Here is a 12,758-nt window from a genome sequence, read left to right on the forward strand (position 1 = left end):
ACATATATTAGAGATCATACATCAAGAGAAAGCATATACAAGCATAGTTAGGTTTCAAACTTTTCCCTAAGTCTTCCTTTCTTACTTGGCCGAAACCTAAAGTTGAGGTTCCAAACTTTCTAACATAACATGAAGCATGAAACTTAAACCAAACATATATTAGAGATCATACATCATGAGAAAGCATATACAAGCATAGTTAGGTTTCAAACTTTTCCCTAAGTCTTCCATTCTTACTTGGCCGAAACCTAAAGTTGAGGTTCCAAACTTTCTAACATAACATGAAGCATGAAACTTAAGCCAAACATATATTAGAGATCATACATCATGAGAAAGCATATACAAGCATAGTAAGGTTTCAAACTTTTCCCTAAGTCTTCCATTCTTACTTGGCCGAAACCTAAAGTTGAGGTTCCAAACTTTCTAACATAACATGAAGCATGAAACTTAAACCACACATATATTAGAGATCATATATCATGAGAAAGCATATACAAGCATAGTTAGGTTTCAAACTTTTGCTCTAAGCCTTGATTTCTTCTTTGGCCGAAACTATAAAATATCATTCTAAATTTCTATGCAACCTAAAGCATGAGAACCTATACTAACATCATACATAGTGAGTTACATATCATGAGAGGTCATAAACAAGCATTGTTGGGTTCCTAAATTTCCTCTAATCCTTTTTATTCTTACTTGGCCGAAACCCTAGGAGCATGGGTCTAACTTTGGATGAAATCTAAAACATGAACAACTTTCACTAACATCATGGAGTGATTTACATACCATAAGGAAATCATAAACAACATAGTTATCTTTTTAAGAAATCCAAAAACCCTACATCTTTTCTTGGCCGAAACTTTAAAGGTTTGAAATTCCAAGTTATGAAGCATAAAACTTTAATCACTATAAACAACCTTTTAAACCCATCTTGACCGAAACTTACAAGACAAAAACCCTAGTTTCTAAGAAAACTTTAAGCATAGAACGTATGGAACTATTGTACTGCAGGTGAGGGGAATACTTACTTCCTCTCGCTTGATTCTCTAAGGGAAATAATTTTGCTTGTGAAGCTTTCTTGGAGAAGAAATCTTCTAGCTTGGCTTCAGCAATGGTGAGGAGAGGTAAGAGTGATTTCGGTGAAGAGGAAGGAGGAAGTGAGAAGAAAAATAAATTTTCTCTTTTATTTTCTCCTTTTATTCCAAATGAATGGAAGAAGGAAAAATGAACTTTTCCTTCCCTTTCTCTTTTACTCATCCTAATGAAGGAAGAAAGCAAAACTTTCTTTTCATTAAAAGAAGAAGAAGAAAACTTGAACTTCTCCTTCTTAGTGAAGAGAGCCTTCACTTTCCTTACCTTTAACCATAAGTTCTCCCTTTTCATAACAGCACACCCCTGCTGGGGCCACTGGTTATGACATGGAACCACTTACCAAGAGGTTTAATGTTCAATCCTTGGTCATGCCTCTTTTTGGTTCTTTTTATTATATTTTCTTTTAAAGAAAAATCCACATGAAACCTATTTAATCATGCATAATTTTATGTAAAATTTCTAGGGTTCCTATGGGTGTTACACGGTGGTCGAGCGGTGCTATAACCTTCTTGAAGTGCCATTTTAATGCCTGCACACAGAGAAAGGGGAAAAATATCTGTTCCAAGACTTGGTCTTGGATTAGTAGTGCGGGATATATAATAATAAAAAAAATGAAATCGAGTGGTGTTGCACCAACTTCGAGCAAAAGTCGATTCGAACGGGAAAAAAACAGATTGGAATATAGCAATTATGCTAATTCCAATCGACTCTGAAAATTTTAAAAGACACCACGAAAAATTGCTTGATTGGTGGTTGCACCAAATCGAAACTACCCCGCTCTGATACCAATTGTTGGATCAAAAGCGCTAGAGGGGGTGAATAGCGCTCGTGGCTTTCACTTGTTTCGGATTCGAAAAAATGTTCGAGTTAGAAACAGTGGAAATGATAAACGGAATAAGCACAAACACAGAGAGACACCAAGAGTTTACTTGGTTAGGAGCCTAGGGTGACTCCTACTCCAAGGCCCGCGATCGTTGATCGCTTTTGGTGGCCAACAACTATAATATCGAGAAAGTGTACAAGTATAACAGTTTACAGCTCAAATTAAGATAATACCGACAATACTAGAGATGAATGGAAATTAGTCATCAGTTGTCGGAGCAGCAGAGCGTTGCTTGAGCATTCGGAGCAGCGTATGAGTGCACAGGATGTTCTGATCGAGTTGAGTTTTTGGCTGCTTCCCGAGGCTCCCTTTTATAAGCTCTGCAAGACTGATCTGGATCCCCAAGTCTTGGGATCAGGTTTGACCCGAGGTGGATCGATCAACCGATCCCCGCGTTCGGTCGACCGATCAGGCGGTCTCCTCCTATCTGATTCTGTCACGCCCCGGAGGAGTCTCTGTCCGAAGAAATTTCGGCAGCATCTCCCCTGTACGGCGGACAATCTGAAACTTTTCTACAAGCACTATCTACCTCAGCCACATGCGGCTGGAATAATAACAATAAAAGAAAACAAACACCACGCAGTTAATATCAAATTCAGCCTCTGGCTAACACAACCACGCAGTAAAAAAAATAAAGCAGCCCACTCGGCTGTACCAAAACCAAAACACAAAACTGCTAGCCGGCTAGACTTACACAACCAATAACATAAATACAAAATACCACATAACAACGTCAACACTCCAAAAATAAAACCAGAGTACAGAGCTAAACAAACCGATACATAAAACAAACAAAAACATACGTGAACCGATAAGTCCTCTGATGAGACGTGGGGACCAGCAGACAGGATGCTCCAAGCGACACCATAAATAACCTGGTACCTGAAAAATATAGAGTCCACGGGGGTGAGTTCAACAACTCAGCGAATACCAATAGACATGCCTAGTAAGATATATCTAACAGCAATAAACATGGAATACAGCTTCCTAATCATATATCTAGGAAAGATGCAAAACTGAAAGGTAACTAAGGAAGCTGTACTCACCAGGAACTCCTATCCAGACAAAAGGGTCGTCAAACCGAAAGTGCCCTAAATCCTGTATGCATGTCAAACATATGCATCCAACCAAATGCAGCAAATAAATGCAGCAAACACAATCACAAGAAATAAATGCATCAATGCATATGATGTCAATGATGCGTCCTGGTCACCCCTGACGCCAGTCAGTCATCTCACACACAAATGGCGAGACCGAGTGGGTAGGGCTGTGACAACCGTGCACTCTGTCGTCACTGCTCCTGATGAGTGACCGAGTGGACGGGATGCTGTCGGAGTACACCTATCCTCCTACCCCAAATCATAAATGGGGGAGCGCAATGCTCTCAACTCCCGGTACACGATGACGGGGAGGAATCCCTGCCGGCTAACACGTTGTGTCACACTACCCATGAGCGGACCAACGGAGCCAAACAAAATCCCTGCTGCAACACACACTGCCTGAATCGACCACTAACCCATGAGTGGTGGTGTGTGCAGATCCATGTAACTGGCGATGTGCTCAACAACAATGGAGTCGACTATCGCACAGCATGCAATCATGATGCATGACACTAAGCATGACAAAAACTGATCAACATAACCATATCCATACATACAAAATGGGTACTGTAAAAGCGATGGTCACATACCAAGATTTAGAGTACACAGGTCAGATAGAATATCAATAACCCTATGTCCTGAACATAATAAGTATGGAATATCCTGATCAGTATAGAAAAATCCATATATACACAATATGGGTACCACAGTATCAGTAAGTCAAATCCATGGATCTAGGGTATACAAGTCCTCTAAGGTATAACAACCTAGACCCAAATCATATCCCTCTTCCATAGCATATGTACCAACAATATACACAGATCAAAGAATTAGGGTCTAAACACCCGAATCATATATGATATACAAATAGAGGTACACAAATCTGATATGGCACAAAAACCTAAGTATCAGATAATCTAGATACACAGGCCAGAAACAACAATCCAAATCCTAGTCCTAACCTCAGTAAGCATGGTATGTCACTCTAGAAACTAAGATACTCATAGTATCAAGATAATCATGGCAACAAATCACGAGATATAAGCACGGATACATCACAGGTGACAAACCTAACATGCTAAGGATATCAAACAGTGACATACCAACGGCAAACATGTTCATTGCATGTAGTTATAAAATACTATGCATATCCAATGACAATATCATAAAAGATAAGTCAAGAGGTACCCGCCTCAAATGTAGATCGAGCTAATCAACCTCTATGTCGAAGTGCTCGTCCTGAATCCGAATCCTGTAATAAATCGTACGGTTTAGCCAAGTTTTATTTGTAAATAAAATAGCTAAACCCAAAATCCTTATTTACCAGAAACCCTAACTATTCCAAGTTTTCATTTTATGTGTAATTTTAGCAAGGGTAAATTCCTCCTATAAACAAACACAATTAATCATCCATTAAATATGACTTATCCCTCCATTAAATCTGTTTCTCAGTAAATCTAGCATCACAAATCAACACAACCAATCCAAACTATCATTTCATAAATGAAATGGAATCCTACACATTTCTTACCTCAATCCAAATATGCAGCCACTGTTGATGCTAGAACAAGGGAAATTGTTGGTTGGAGTAGCTGTCGGAACCAAGAACACCCAAGAGCACAGAACCTCACTGTTGGAGTCTACCTTAACAATCAGATCAAGTAAGGGAATCAAGAAATTCAACAAGATAATCTATCTCTAGTCAATTTCCAGCAATAATTCTGCACACTACCTCTTCTCCAATCTTATTACCTCATTCCACAAGCAAAGGCAAGAAAGTGCAACATCTGACAGGAGGAAAAAGGAACGAAAACTGATCCACCCCATTCCCTAAACAAGAACAAGAAGGATTAATGTAGAACAGAGCCCAATCAACCGAAATCTGGCAACACTATACCTTAAAGATCGATGTTAGGGCACGGAAGGTGAAGCCCACTGTGGCCCTGTGCCGGCAATGAAGAGTCTCGGTGCTAGGCGGTGGCTCAGCCGGCGTCGGCGTCAGCGTCGGCGCTGCACAGAGTAAAGAGAAGAGAAATGGCGCCGGTTGGTGGAGCAATTAGGGCAAGCTTGGCGTCGGGGATGGCTCGGAAAGGAATGGCTAGGGCGCGCGTGAGGGGAGGAGAGGAAATCGCCGGTGTCGCATGGGTTAGGGCACGGGGTCGGGGGAAATCGGGAGAGGGAAGCGGCGTGGGAGAGGAGAAGAAATTAAATAAAAAGAAAAAGGAAAAGAAAAGGAAAAGGAAAAGAAAATTTAACTTTTCCTCATTTAAATGGGTAGCCTAAATAGGCTTTTCCCATGACCCACTTTTATCTCCATAAACTCGTCCATACAAGCTCCGAAAAATTCCCAGAAAATTCCTAAAAATTCTGAAAAATTCCCCTATCGTTATCCGACATTTTTTTTTTCCGGTATTTTACAGATTCGCTCGATCCGCTCGCTCCGCTTCGATCTAATCAAGAGTTATCCCTGGTTCGATCGACCGAAACCCCAGTTCGATCGACCAATCCCCTGGTCAAGCCTGGTCCACTCACTGGAAGTCCGATCAGCTGCTTTGGGGGTTCGGTCGACCGATAACCTGGTTCGATCGACCGATCCCGGTCAATTCTGACCCTGCATAGAATTTGTTAGAAACGTTCTCCTGCAAAACAGAGTTAGAATATAGCAGATATATAAGTAAATAGATTGACAGTGTTCGGACTGTCCAATTCTGACTTCAGATTTTCAACCGAAAATCCTAGGTCGAACCGACGTCTACTGTTCCCTCTTGCGGGGAACGCGTCCTCGCCTACTCCACTCAGGAGAAGTTACCTTTTGCCAGTTCGGTCCTCCAAACACTGGACTTTTGCTTGGCGCTCGAATCTTCCGGTCTTCATGATGGACGCCCGCTCCATGACTCGTCCAGACTTTTACCTAGTTCATGACACCAGGATTTCCACCTAGGGTTACCGCCCCCTAGGGATTTTGCCCGAAGCTTCAACCTGCCAAGACTTTCTGCCTAGGGTTACCACCCCCTAGGACCTAGGGTTACCGCCCCCTAAGGTTTTCCATCTGCCTAACTACAGCTAGGACTTCCCTACAAAGCTCAATCAACATATCAAATAACACCACACCTTAACTTTGAATCCTTTTGCCATTATCAAAACTCGGGTTCGATCGTCGGATGCTTCCCGCACCAACATTTTTTTCTTATAGAATGCAACACTCATATTTTACTGCATTTCAATTTTTCTTCCATTCTTTTTGTATTATTTTCTTCCATTTTAATGGGCTAACACAACCCAAACATGATCTAGTAACTAAAATATTAGGAGAAGGTCATCTATGGTCACCATAGTACTAGTCTAATAAAATGAATCATGACTATTTTGTACTAAATATACCTTTCAAAATTAAATCATAAGTGAAGTATAATGATCACACTATCAATTAAGCTCATGGTGAAACCAAATTAATTCAACACTTCTGTAAAATTCTACTATAAGTTAGGAAGATATAAGTCACCAAAATCGAGAGAGTGTATTCACATGATATCACCAATCACAAAAATTATGCTTCAAAGGACAGGACAATGCATATTATACTTCATTTTAAATCTAAAATATCAACAAGACTAAACCCATAACATAAAATTAACAACTAGATCAGACTTAGCAAAGGGAAATGTCTAAGACAAGCATCATCAAATGATACTTACAAAATAAGAACTCACCCTAAACATCAAAGTGGAGGTTGAGGAGTAATATGGTGAAATGGAGGTTTTCTGGCATTGCTTGAGTCTTGGAGGTGAAACTGGCATTGCTATAGATACATATACCTAGTCTGAGAGGCTTTAAGCTCCTCCGCCCCATGGTGGTGTTCTTCCCTTTCCCATTGCTGCCTTTGTTTTGTTATGAATTGTCTCATCTCACCCACGAAATTGCCTCTTATCTTGCTATTCAATTGCCTTTTCTTACCTTCTTCTTTCCACAACCTACAAATACAACTTAGCCTCATCATAATGCTTCTTAGCCCTCTGGAAATGCCTTGTGAGACCATCCAATCCACCACTCCAAGTTTCCCCTTGTTGTTCCAATTATTGTCTCATAGAAACCTGCTCTGCCTGGATAGTGTCAAGGTTAGATCAGAAATCAAAAAAATCATATGCATAAGACCCTGCAAGATGCTCAGAATGAGAAAAAGAGGGTCTAGCAGGTTTAATGTATGACTCATCCCTAAATTTCGGATGCTACTCTCTACCTAGGTGAGGGATACAATACACCAGGATTTTATTGTAGCATTATATGAATTCTTCTCAAGTGGTAGGCTCTTGAAATGCTAGAACCACACCCTTATCTCCTTAGTGCCAAAAATAGCCCATGCAAGTAAAGTGGTAAAATATAGGCCCATATCTTGTTGCACAATGTATTACAAGGTCCTATCACACTTAATGGTGGAGATCGAGGGCCTTCTCAAACTCTTGGTCTAGCTTATGATAATCATGGGTATCGTGCCTGCATTCTATTTGGAAAGAGCAATAAGTGGGGGTGGAAACTAGGGGTCGCTAGGTCCTCACTCGACACAAGTAAGCCTCCTGAAGAGTTGATACTTATCATAAATCTGCATGACCCTCTCTTTTGAGACTCAAAGAGGAGGGGGGAAGTATGGATAATAACGAGACAGAATAATAGGCTATTAAGCTAGCCTCAATTCTGGACTACACTCTACACCCTCAACCAATCGAGTTCCTCACTGCTCTTGTCGAGCTCTTTGAGCTCCCTCCATATTGATATACTTCATGACTCAAGAGAGTAGTTCGCTATAATCCTTCAAGGGCTTCTCTACTAAGGAGTGAAAGAAATCTCCCTCGAGGAGTCCTTGGATAAAAGTGCCCATAACGATTTCTGAGGTAGACAAAGGTATTTCCAATGCGGCCTGAGTAAATTGTTGTATATACTCATATAGATATTTCTGTCTCTTTTGTTTAAAGTTAAATAAACTGAGCAGAGTAAGTGGGTACCTCTAAGAAATGGAATAGTGGAGTAAGAACAACATAGATAAATCATTAAAATATTGTATGGATCTAAATCGTAGTGTGTTGACCGGGCAAGTCCCTCCAGGGTAGTGAGGAAGATATGAAATTTATGTCCCTCAGAGTATTGGTGTAAAAAGGCCGCATTCTCAAAATGGCATAAATGATTTTTAGGGTTAATAGTGTCATTATATTCATTAATGTGGGATGGACAGAAATTCCTAGGAAATTCTTCCTTCAAAATGTCTTTTGAGAATGGCACTTGTCGAGTGACTACTCTTCTAGCATGTAACGACTTGGCGACACGGGACTCATTGGTCGTTTGTTCATGCGATAAGTCAAAGTGACCACTCCCGACCACTAGCACTTCCTCGTCCATGGCCACAACCTCTTCTTCAGTAACATGGGGGATTCAACCTTGCCACAAGGCCCTCTTCTAACATTGTAATGTTTGTGTAGGAGAGATGTCCTCGCAAAATCGGACCTCATGTTGTTTCCATGATTGTCAGCAAAGAAGACCAACGCTGATTGGCCACCACCTCGGACTTATGCTCTACCTTACCATCATAGTTGTTTGTATCAATTTCCTATAAACAATGGAAATTTGATGGGGGCATACCCCACCACTCTCCTTTCCTTCAGAGATGTGGCGATATCCACCCTCTTGTCGGTCAAGCGAGCGTCTGAGTCTTGCAAGTCAACAAATGTCAATAGGTACCAGCGTAGCCAACATGACCCCTTCGATGGCCAAGTCAATGTTGGGCTAGAAGTGAGGGCTCGCGAATGCACGAGAAAGAAAGAGAATGAGGAGAATGAATAGCTAAGGGAGGAGAGTGGCCTCCATACACAAGATGAAAATCATACCTTTGTCTACCATCATGACACCTTATATAGCAAATGGAAGGGAATTTATATGTGACCAAGGAATCAGGCCACATTAGCCATTGTGCATGCCCCATCCCCTAGCATACATGCAAATAGTAAAAGAGATAAAACAGAATTATCAAAATTGACCGGATCAAGTTACCAAATCAAATCATCTTAGTATATGAATTATTCTAATAATTCTGTTATAATTATTCTCAGAATTATTCTAAGAATAACTCTGTTATTTGTTAATTAGTTAATTGACCAAGTACTTTTTAAACATTATATATTGTATTGTCCTTAGGGCAAATATCAATGAACAATAGATTTTATTGCCTTCATATTATTTCTTGCTCTCTCACTATTCTTCTTCTTACATGGTATCAAAGCCATCGCTTTTTTTTTATCTTCCCTCAATTCCTTGAGGCGGAGATCCTATAAACGACGAATTTTAAATTTTTCCCTCAAGCCTCTTCTTTTCTCCTACGTGTTTTAATTTTCTTATTCTTCTCTATTTTTCAGAACAAACGAAAAATACTTATTTTCTTCCGCTACCAACCCCTTTGCTTCTCTTTCCTCTTCCTTAATCTCTATTTTTTTTTCATCTCTGTGGTTTTTTCTCCACTGTCACCAAACAAGTTATTTTTTACTTTAGATGTCAAATACTCGACGACATCAAAGAGGCCAAAAGCAAAGTTTAGACCGATGTCAAATTTGTCACATCGTTGGTCATACTGGAAATATATGCCCTAAAAGACTTGATTGATCTCGGATAAAATGTCAAATTTGTCTTGGAATTAGACATTTTGGTATTCAATGCCCTAGTCCATTTGACTCAAATTTCATTGGTGATTCTATAGCCTCAAGACAATCATCTATTTCACAAGTATATCCTAAAGTTCTTTCGTCTGTACCTACTTGTGGTAAAACCCCAGAGTTTTCATCTACTGATTGGTATATTAACACTAGAGCAACTCATCATGTCACATCAAATTATAATATCCTTATAGACGTAATGTCATATTATGGCTCAAATACGGTGCAAGTAGGCGATGGTTCAGGTTTGCAAATTGCTAATCTTGGAAACACATATGTTCATTTATCTAATCAAACTTTTCACATGCGCAATGTCTTTCATGTTCCATCTATCACTAAAAATTCACTTTCTACACATCAGTTTTATCTTGATAACAATGTCATTTTTTATTTTCATCATAATCATTATCTTATAAAGGATAGAGGAATGTTATTGTGTTTTATGGGAGAATCAAAAATGGTCTCTATTGTCTTCAGAGTTCTTCAATCAAAGCTTTTGTTGGTGAATGCACAAATAAACCAGCTTGGCATTTTTGACTTGGTCATCCTTCCTTTCCTATTGTTCAGTCAATCATCAATAGGTATGGTTTACCTACTTCTATTACCTCCTCTCCATCTCATTCATATAGGGCTTGCATGGAATCTAAAAGTCATAAGCTACCTTTCTCTTCATCTGACTATGTTTCTAATTTTCCACTTGAAATAATCCATTCTGATGTTTGGGGCCCTGCACCTATTTTATCTAATCAAGGTTTCCAATATTATGTTACATTCATTGATCATTTTAGTAAATATACTTGACTCTATCCTATGAGAAGCAAATCTGATTTATTTGATATATTCTGTAATTTTCAAATTCAAGTTGGATGATCTTTTAATCGTAAAATACTCTCTTTTCATTTTGATTGGGGAGGAGAATATCAAACTCTCCATCGTCATCTTGTCTCTTGTGGAATTGTTCATCGAGTTTCTTGTCCTCACACTCCAGAATAAAATGGTTCTGCTGAGAGAAAACATAGACATATAGTTGAAACTGCCTTAGCTCTTCTTCATCATGCATCAATTCCGTGCAAATTTTGGGATGAAGCTATTAGCACTGTAGTATATCTCATAAATCGACTTCCTACTCCATTGCTCAATCATAAATGTCCTTTTGAAAAACTTTATAATCAAACCTCTGATTACACTTTCCTTCGAATTTTTGGTTGCGCATGTTATCCGTGGTTACGGCCCTATTCTAAACACAAACTTGACTATCGTTCACTACAATGTGTTTTTCTTGGTTATAGCAATTTGCACCATGGTTATCGTTGCTTGCATATACCAACAGGACGAATTTATATTTCACGACATGTTACTTTTGATGAGTCTCTATTCTCTTTTTTGGTAGCTTCTTCAATCTCTCCTCCAGATACAAGTGGCACCTTCTTAATGCCACCTAATATTATCAGAAGTGATGACATCCTAGGTCCTACTCCGGAGCTCTCTAATAACTCTCCTATACCATCAGAATCACCTCAGGTTGCTGCTCCAATCTTAGAAGCCTCGCCGATCGAAGATAGTATACTCTCTGGTTTTGGATCCTCGGATAATGCAAGTCTGTCATCTACATCACCATGTCAGCCTACTTCCTCATCGTCATCAACAAGTGATTCAGATGATAATGCTCCTCGTCGCATGCTTCCCATTAGTGATATTTATGAGTGTTGCCCACCAAATACAATATAATATCCCCTTCCACGAGCTCTAGTGGTCTCTTCAAAATCTATTGAACCAACCTGTTTTACACAAGAAAACAAAGATCCAAACTGGCATAGTGCAATGGCTACAGAATTTGATGCACTTCTTCGCAATGGAACATGGACTCTAGTTCCGCGCACTCCCTCAATGAATGTTGTGGGCTCTAAATAGGTATTCCGTCTTAAGCATCGAGCTGATGGTTCTCTTGAAAGATACAAACCTCAACTTGTAGCTAAAGGATTTAGTCAACAACCAGGTATTGACTTTAATGATACTTTTAGCCCAATCATCAATATTACATCTGTCAGACTATTATTATCAATAGTTGTTAGTTCTAATTGGCTTGTATGACAATTGGACATTTCAAATGCATTTCTCCATGGTCATCTTGAGGAAACTGTATTTATGGAGCAACCACCTGGGTTCATTCATCCACAATTTACATCTTATGTTTGCCAACTCAATAAATCCTTATATGGTCTTCGACAAGCTCCTCGTGCATGGTTTCATCGACTATCTAATTGGTTACAAGCTCAAGAATTTTCTGGATCAAAGACTGACTCGTCTCTATTTCACAAATATATTGATGGAAATATGATATTTTTTTCTTATTTATGTGGATGGCATTCTGATAACCGGCAATGATCACAAGGGTATCACAACTTTATTAAGTCTTCTTAATCAAGAATTTCCTACTCGAGATTTGGGTATTGCTCATTTTTTTCTTGGTATTGAGCTTATTCCACATGAGGTGGTTATCTTCTCTCTCACAGCAAATACATTACTGGACTTCTTCAAAGAGCCAAAATGGATAGAGCACGTCCGGTCTCTACACCAATTGCTATAAACAACTCTCCAACTTCATCCTCTCCTGTTCTATCTGATCCACAGATTTATCGAAGTATTGTTGGGGTCTTACAATATGTCACTATCATACGCCCTAATATTACTTTTGCAGTAAATCATGCTTGTCAATTCATGCATACTCCAACTGACCAAAATTGGGATAATGTAAAAAGAATACTTCGCTATCTCAAAGGTATTATTCTACATGGTCTTCTTTTATATCGTCAATCGTCTCGAGATTTACATGCATATAGTGATGCGGATTGGGCAAGTTCTCCTAAAGATAGACACTCTACCAGTGGATATGCAATATTTCTTGGACGAAATCTTATCTCATGGAATTTGAAAAAGCAACCTACGGTATCTCGTTCAAGCACTGAGGTAGAATATAAAGCTATAGCAAAT

This window comes from Zingiber officinale, chromosome 11A, assembly GCF_018446385.1.
Source record: "Zingiber officinale cultivar Zhangliang chromosome 11A, Zo_v1.1, whole genome shotgun sequence".
Taxonomy (NCBI): Eukaryota; Viridiplantae; Streptophyta; class Magnoliopsida; order Zingiberales; family Zingiberaceae; genus Zingiber; species Zingiber officinale.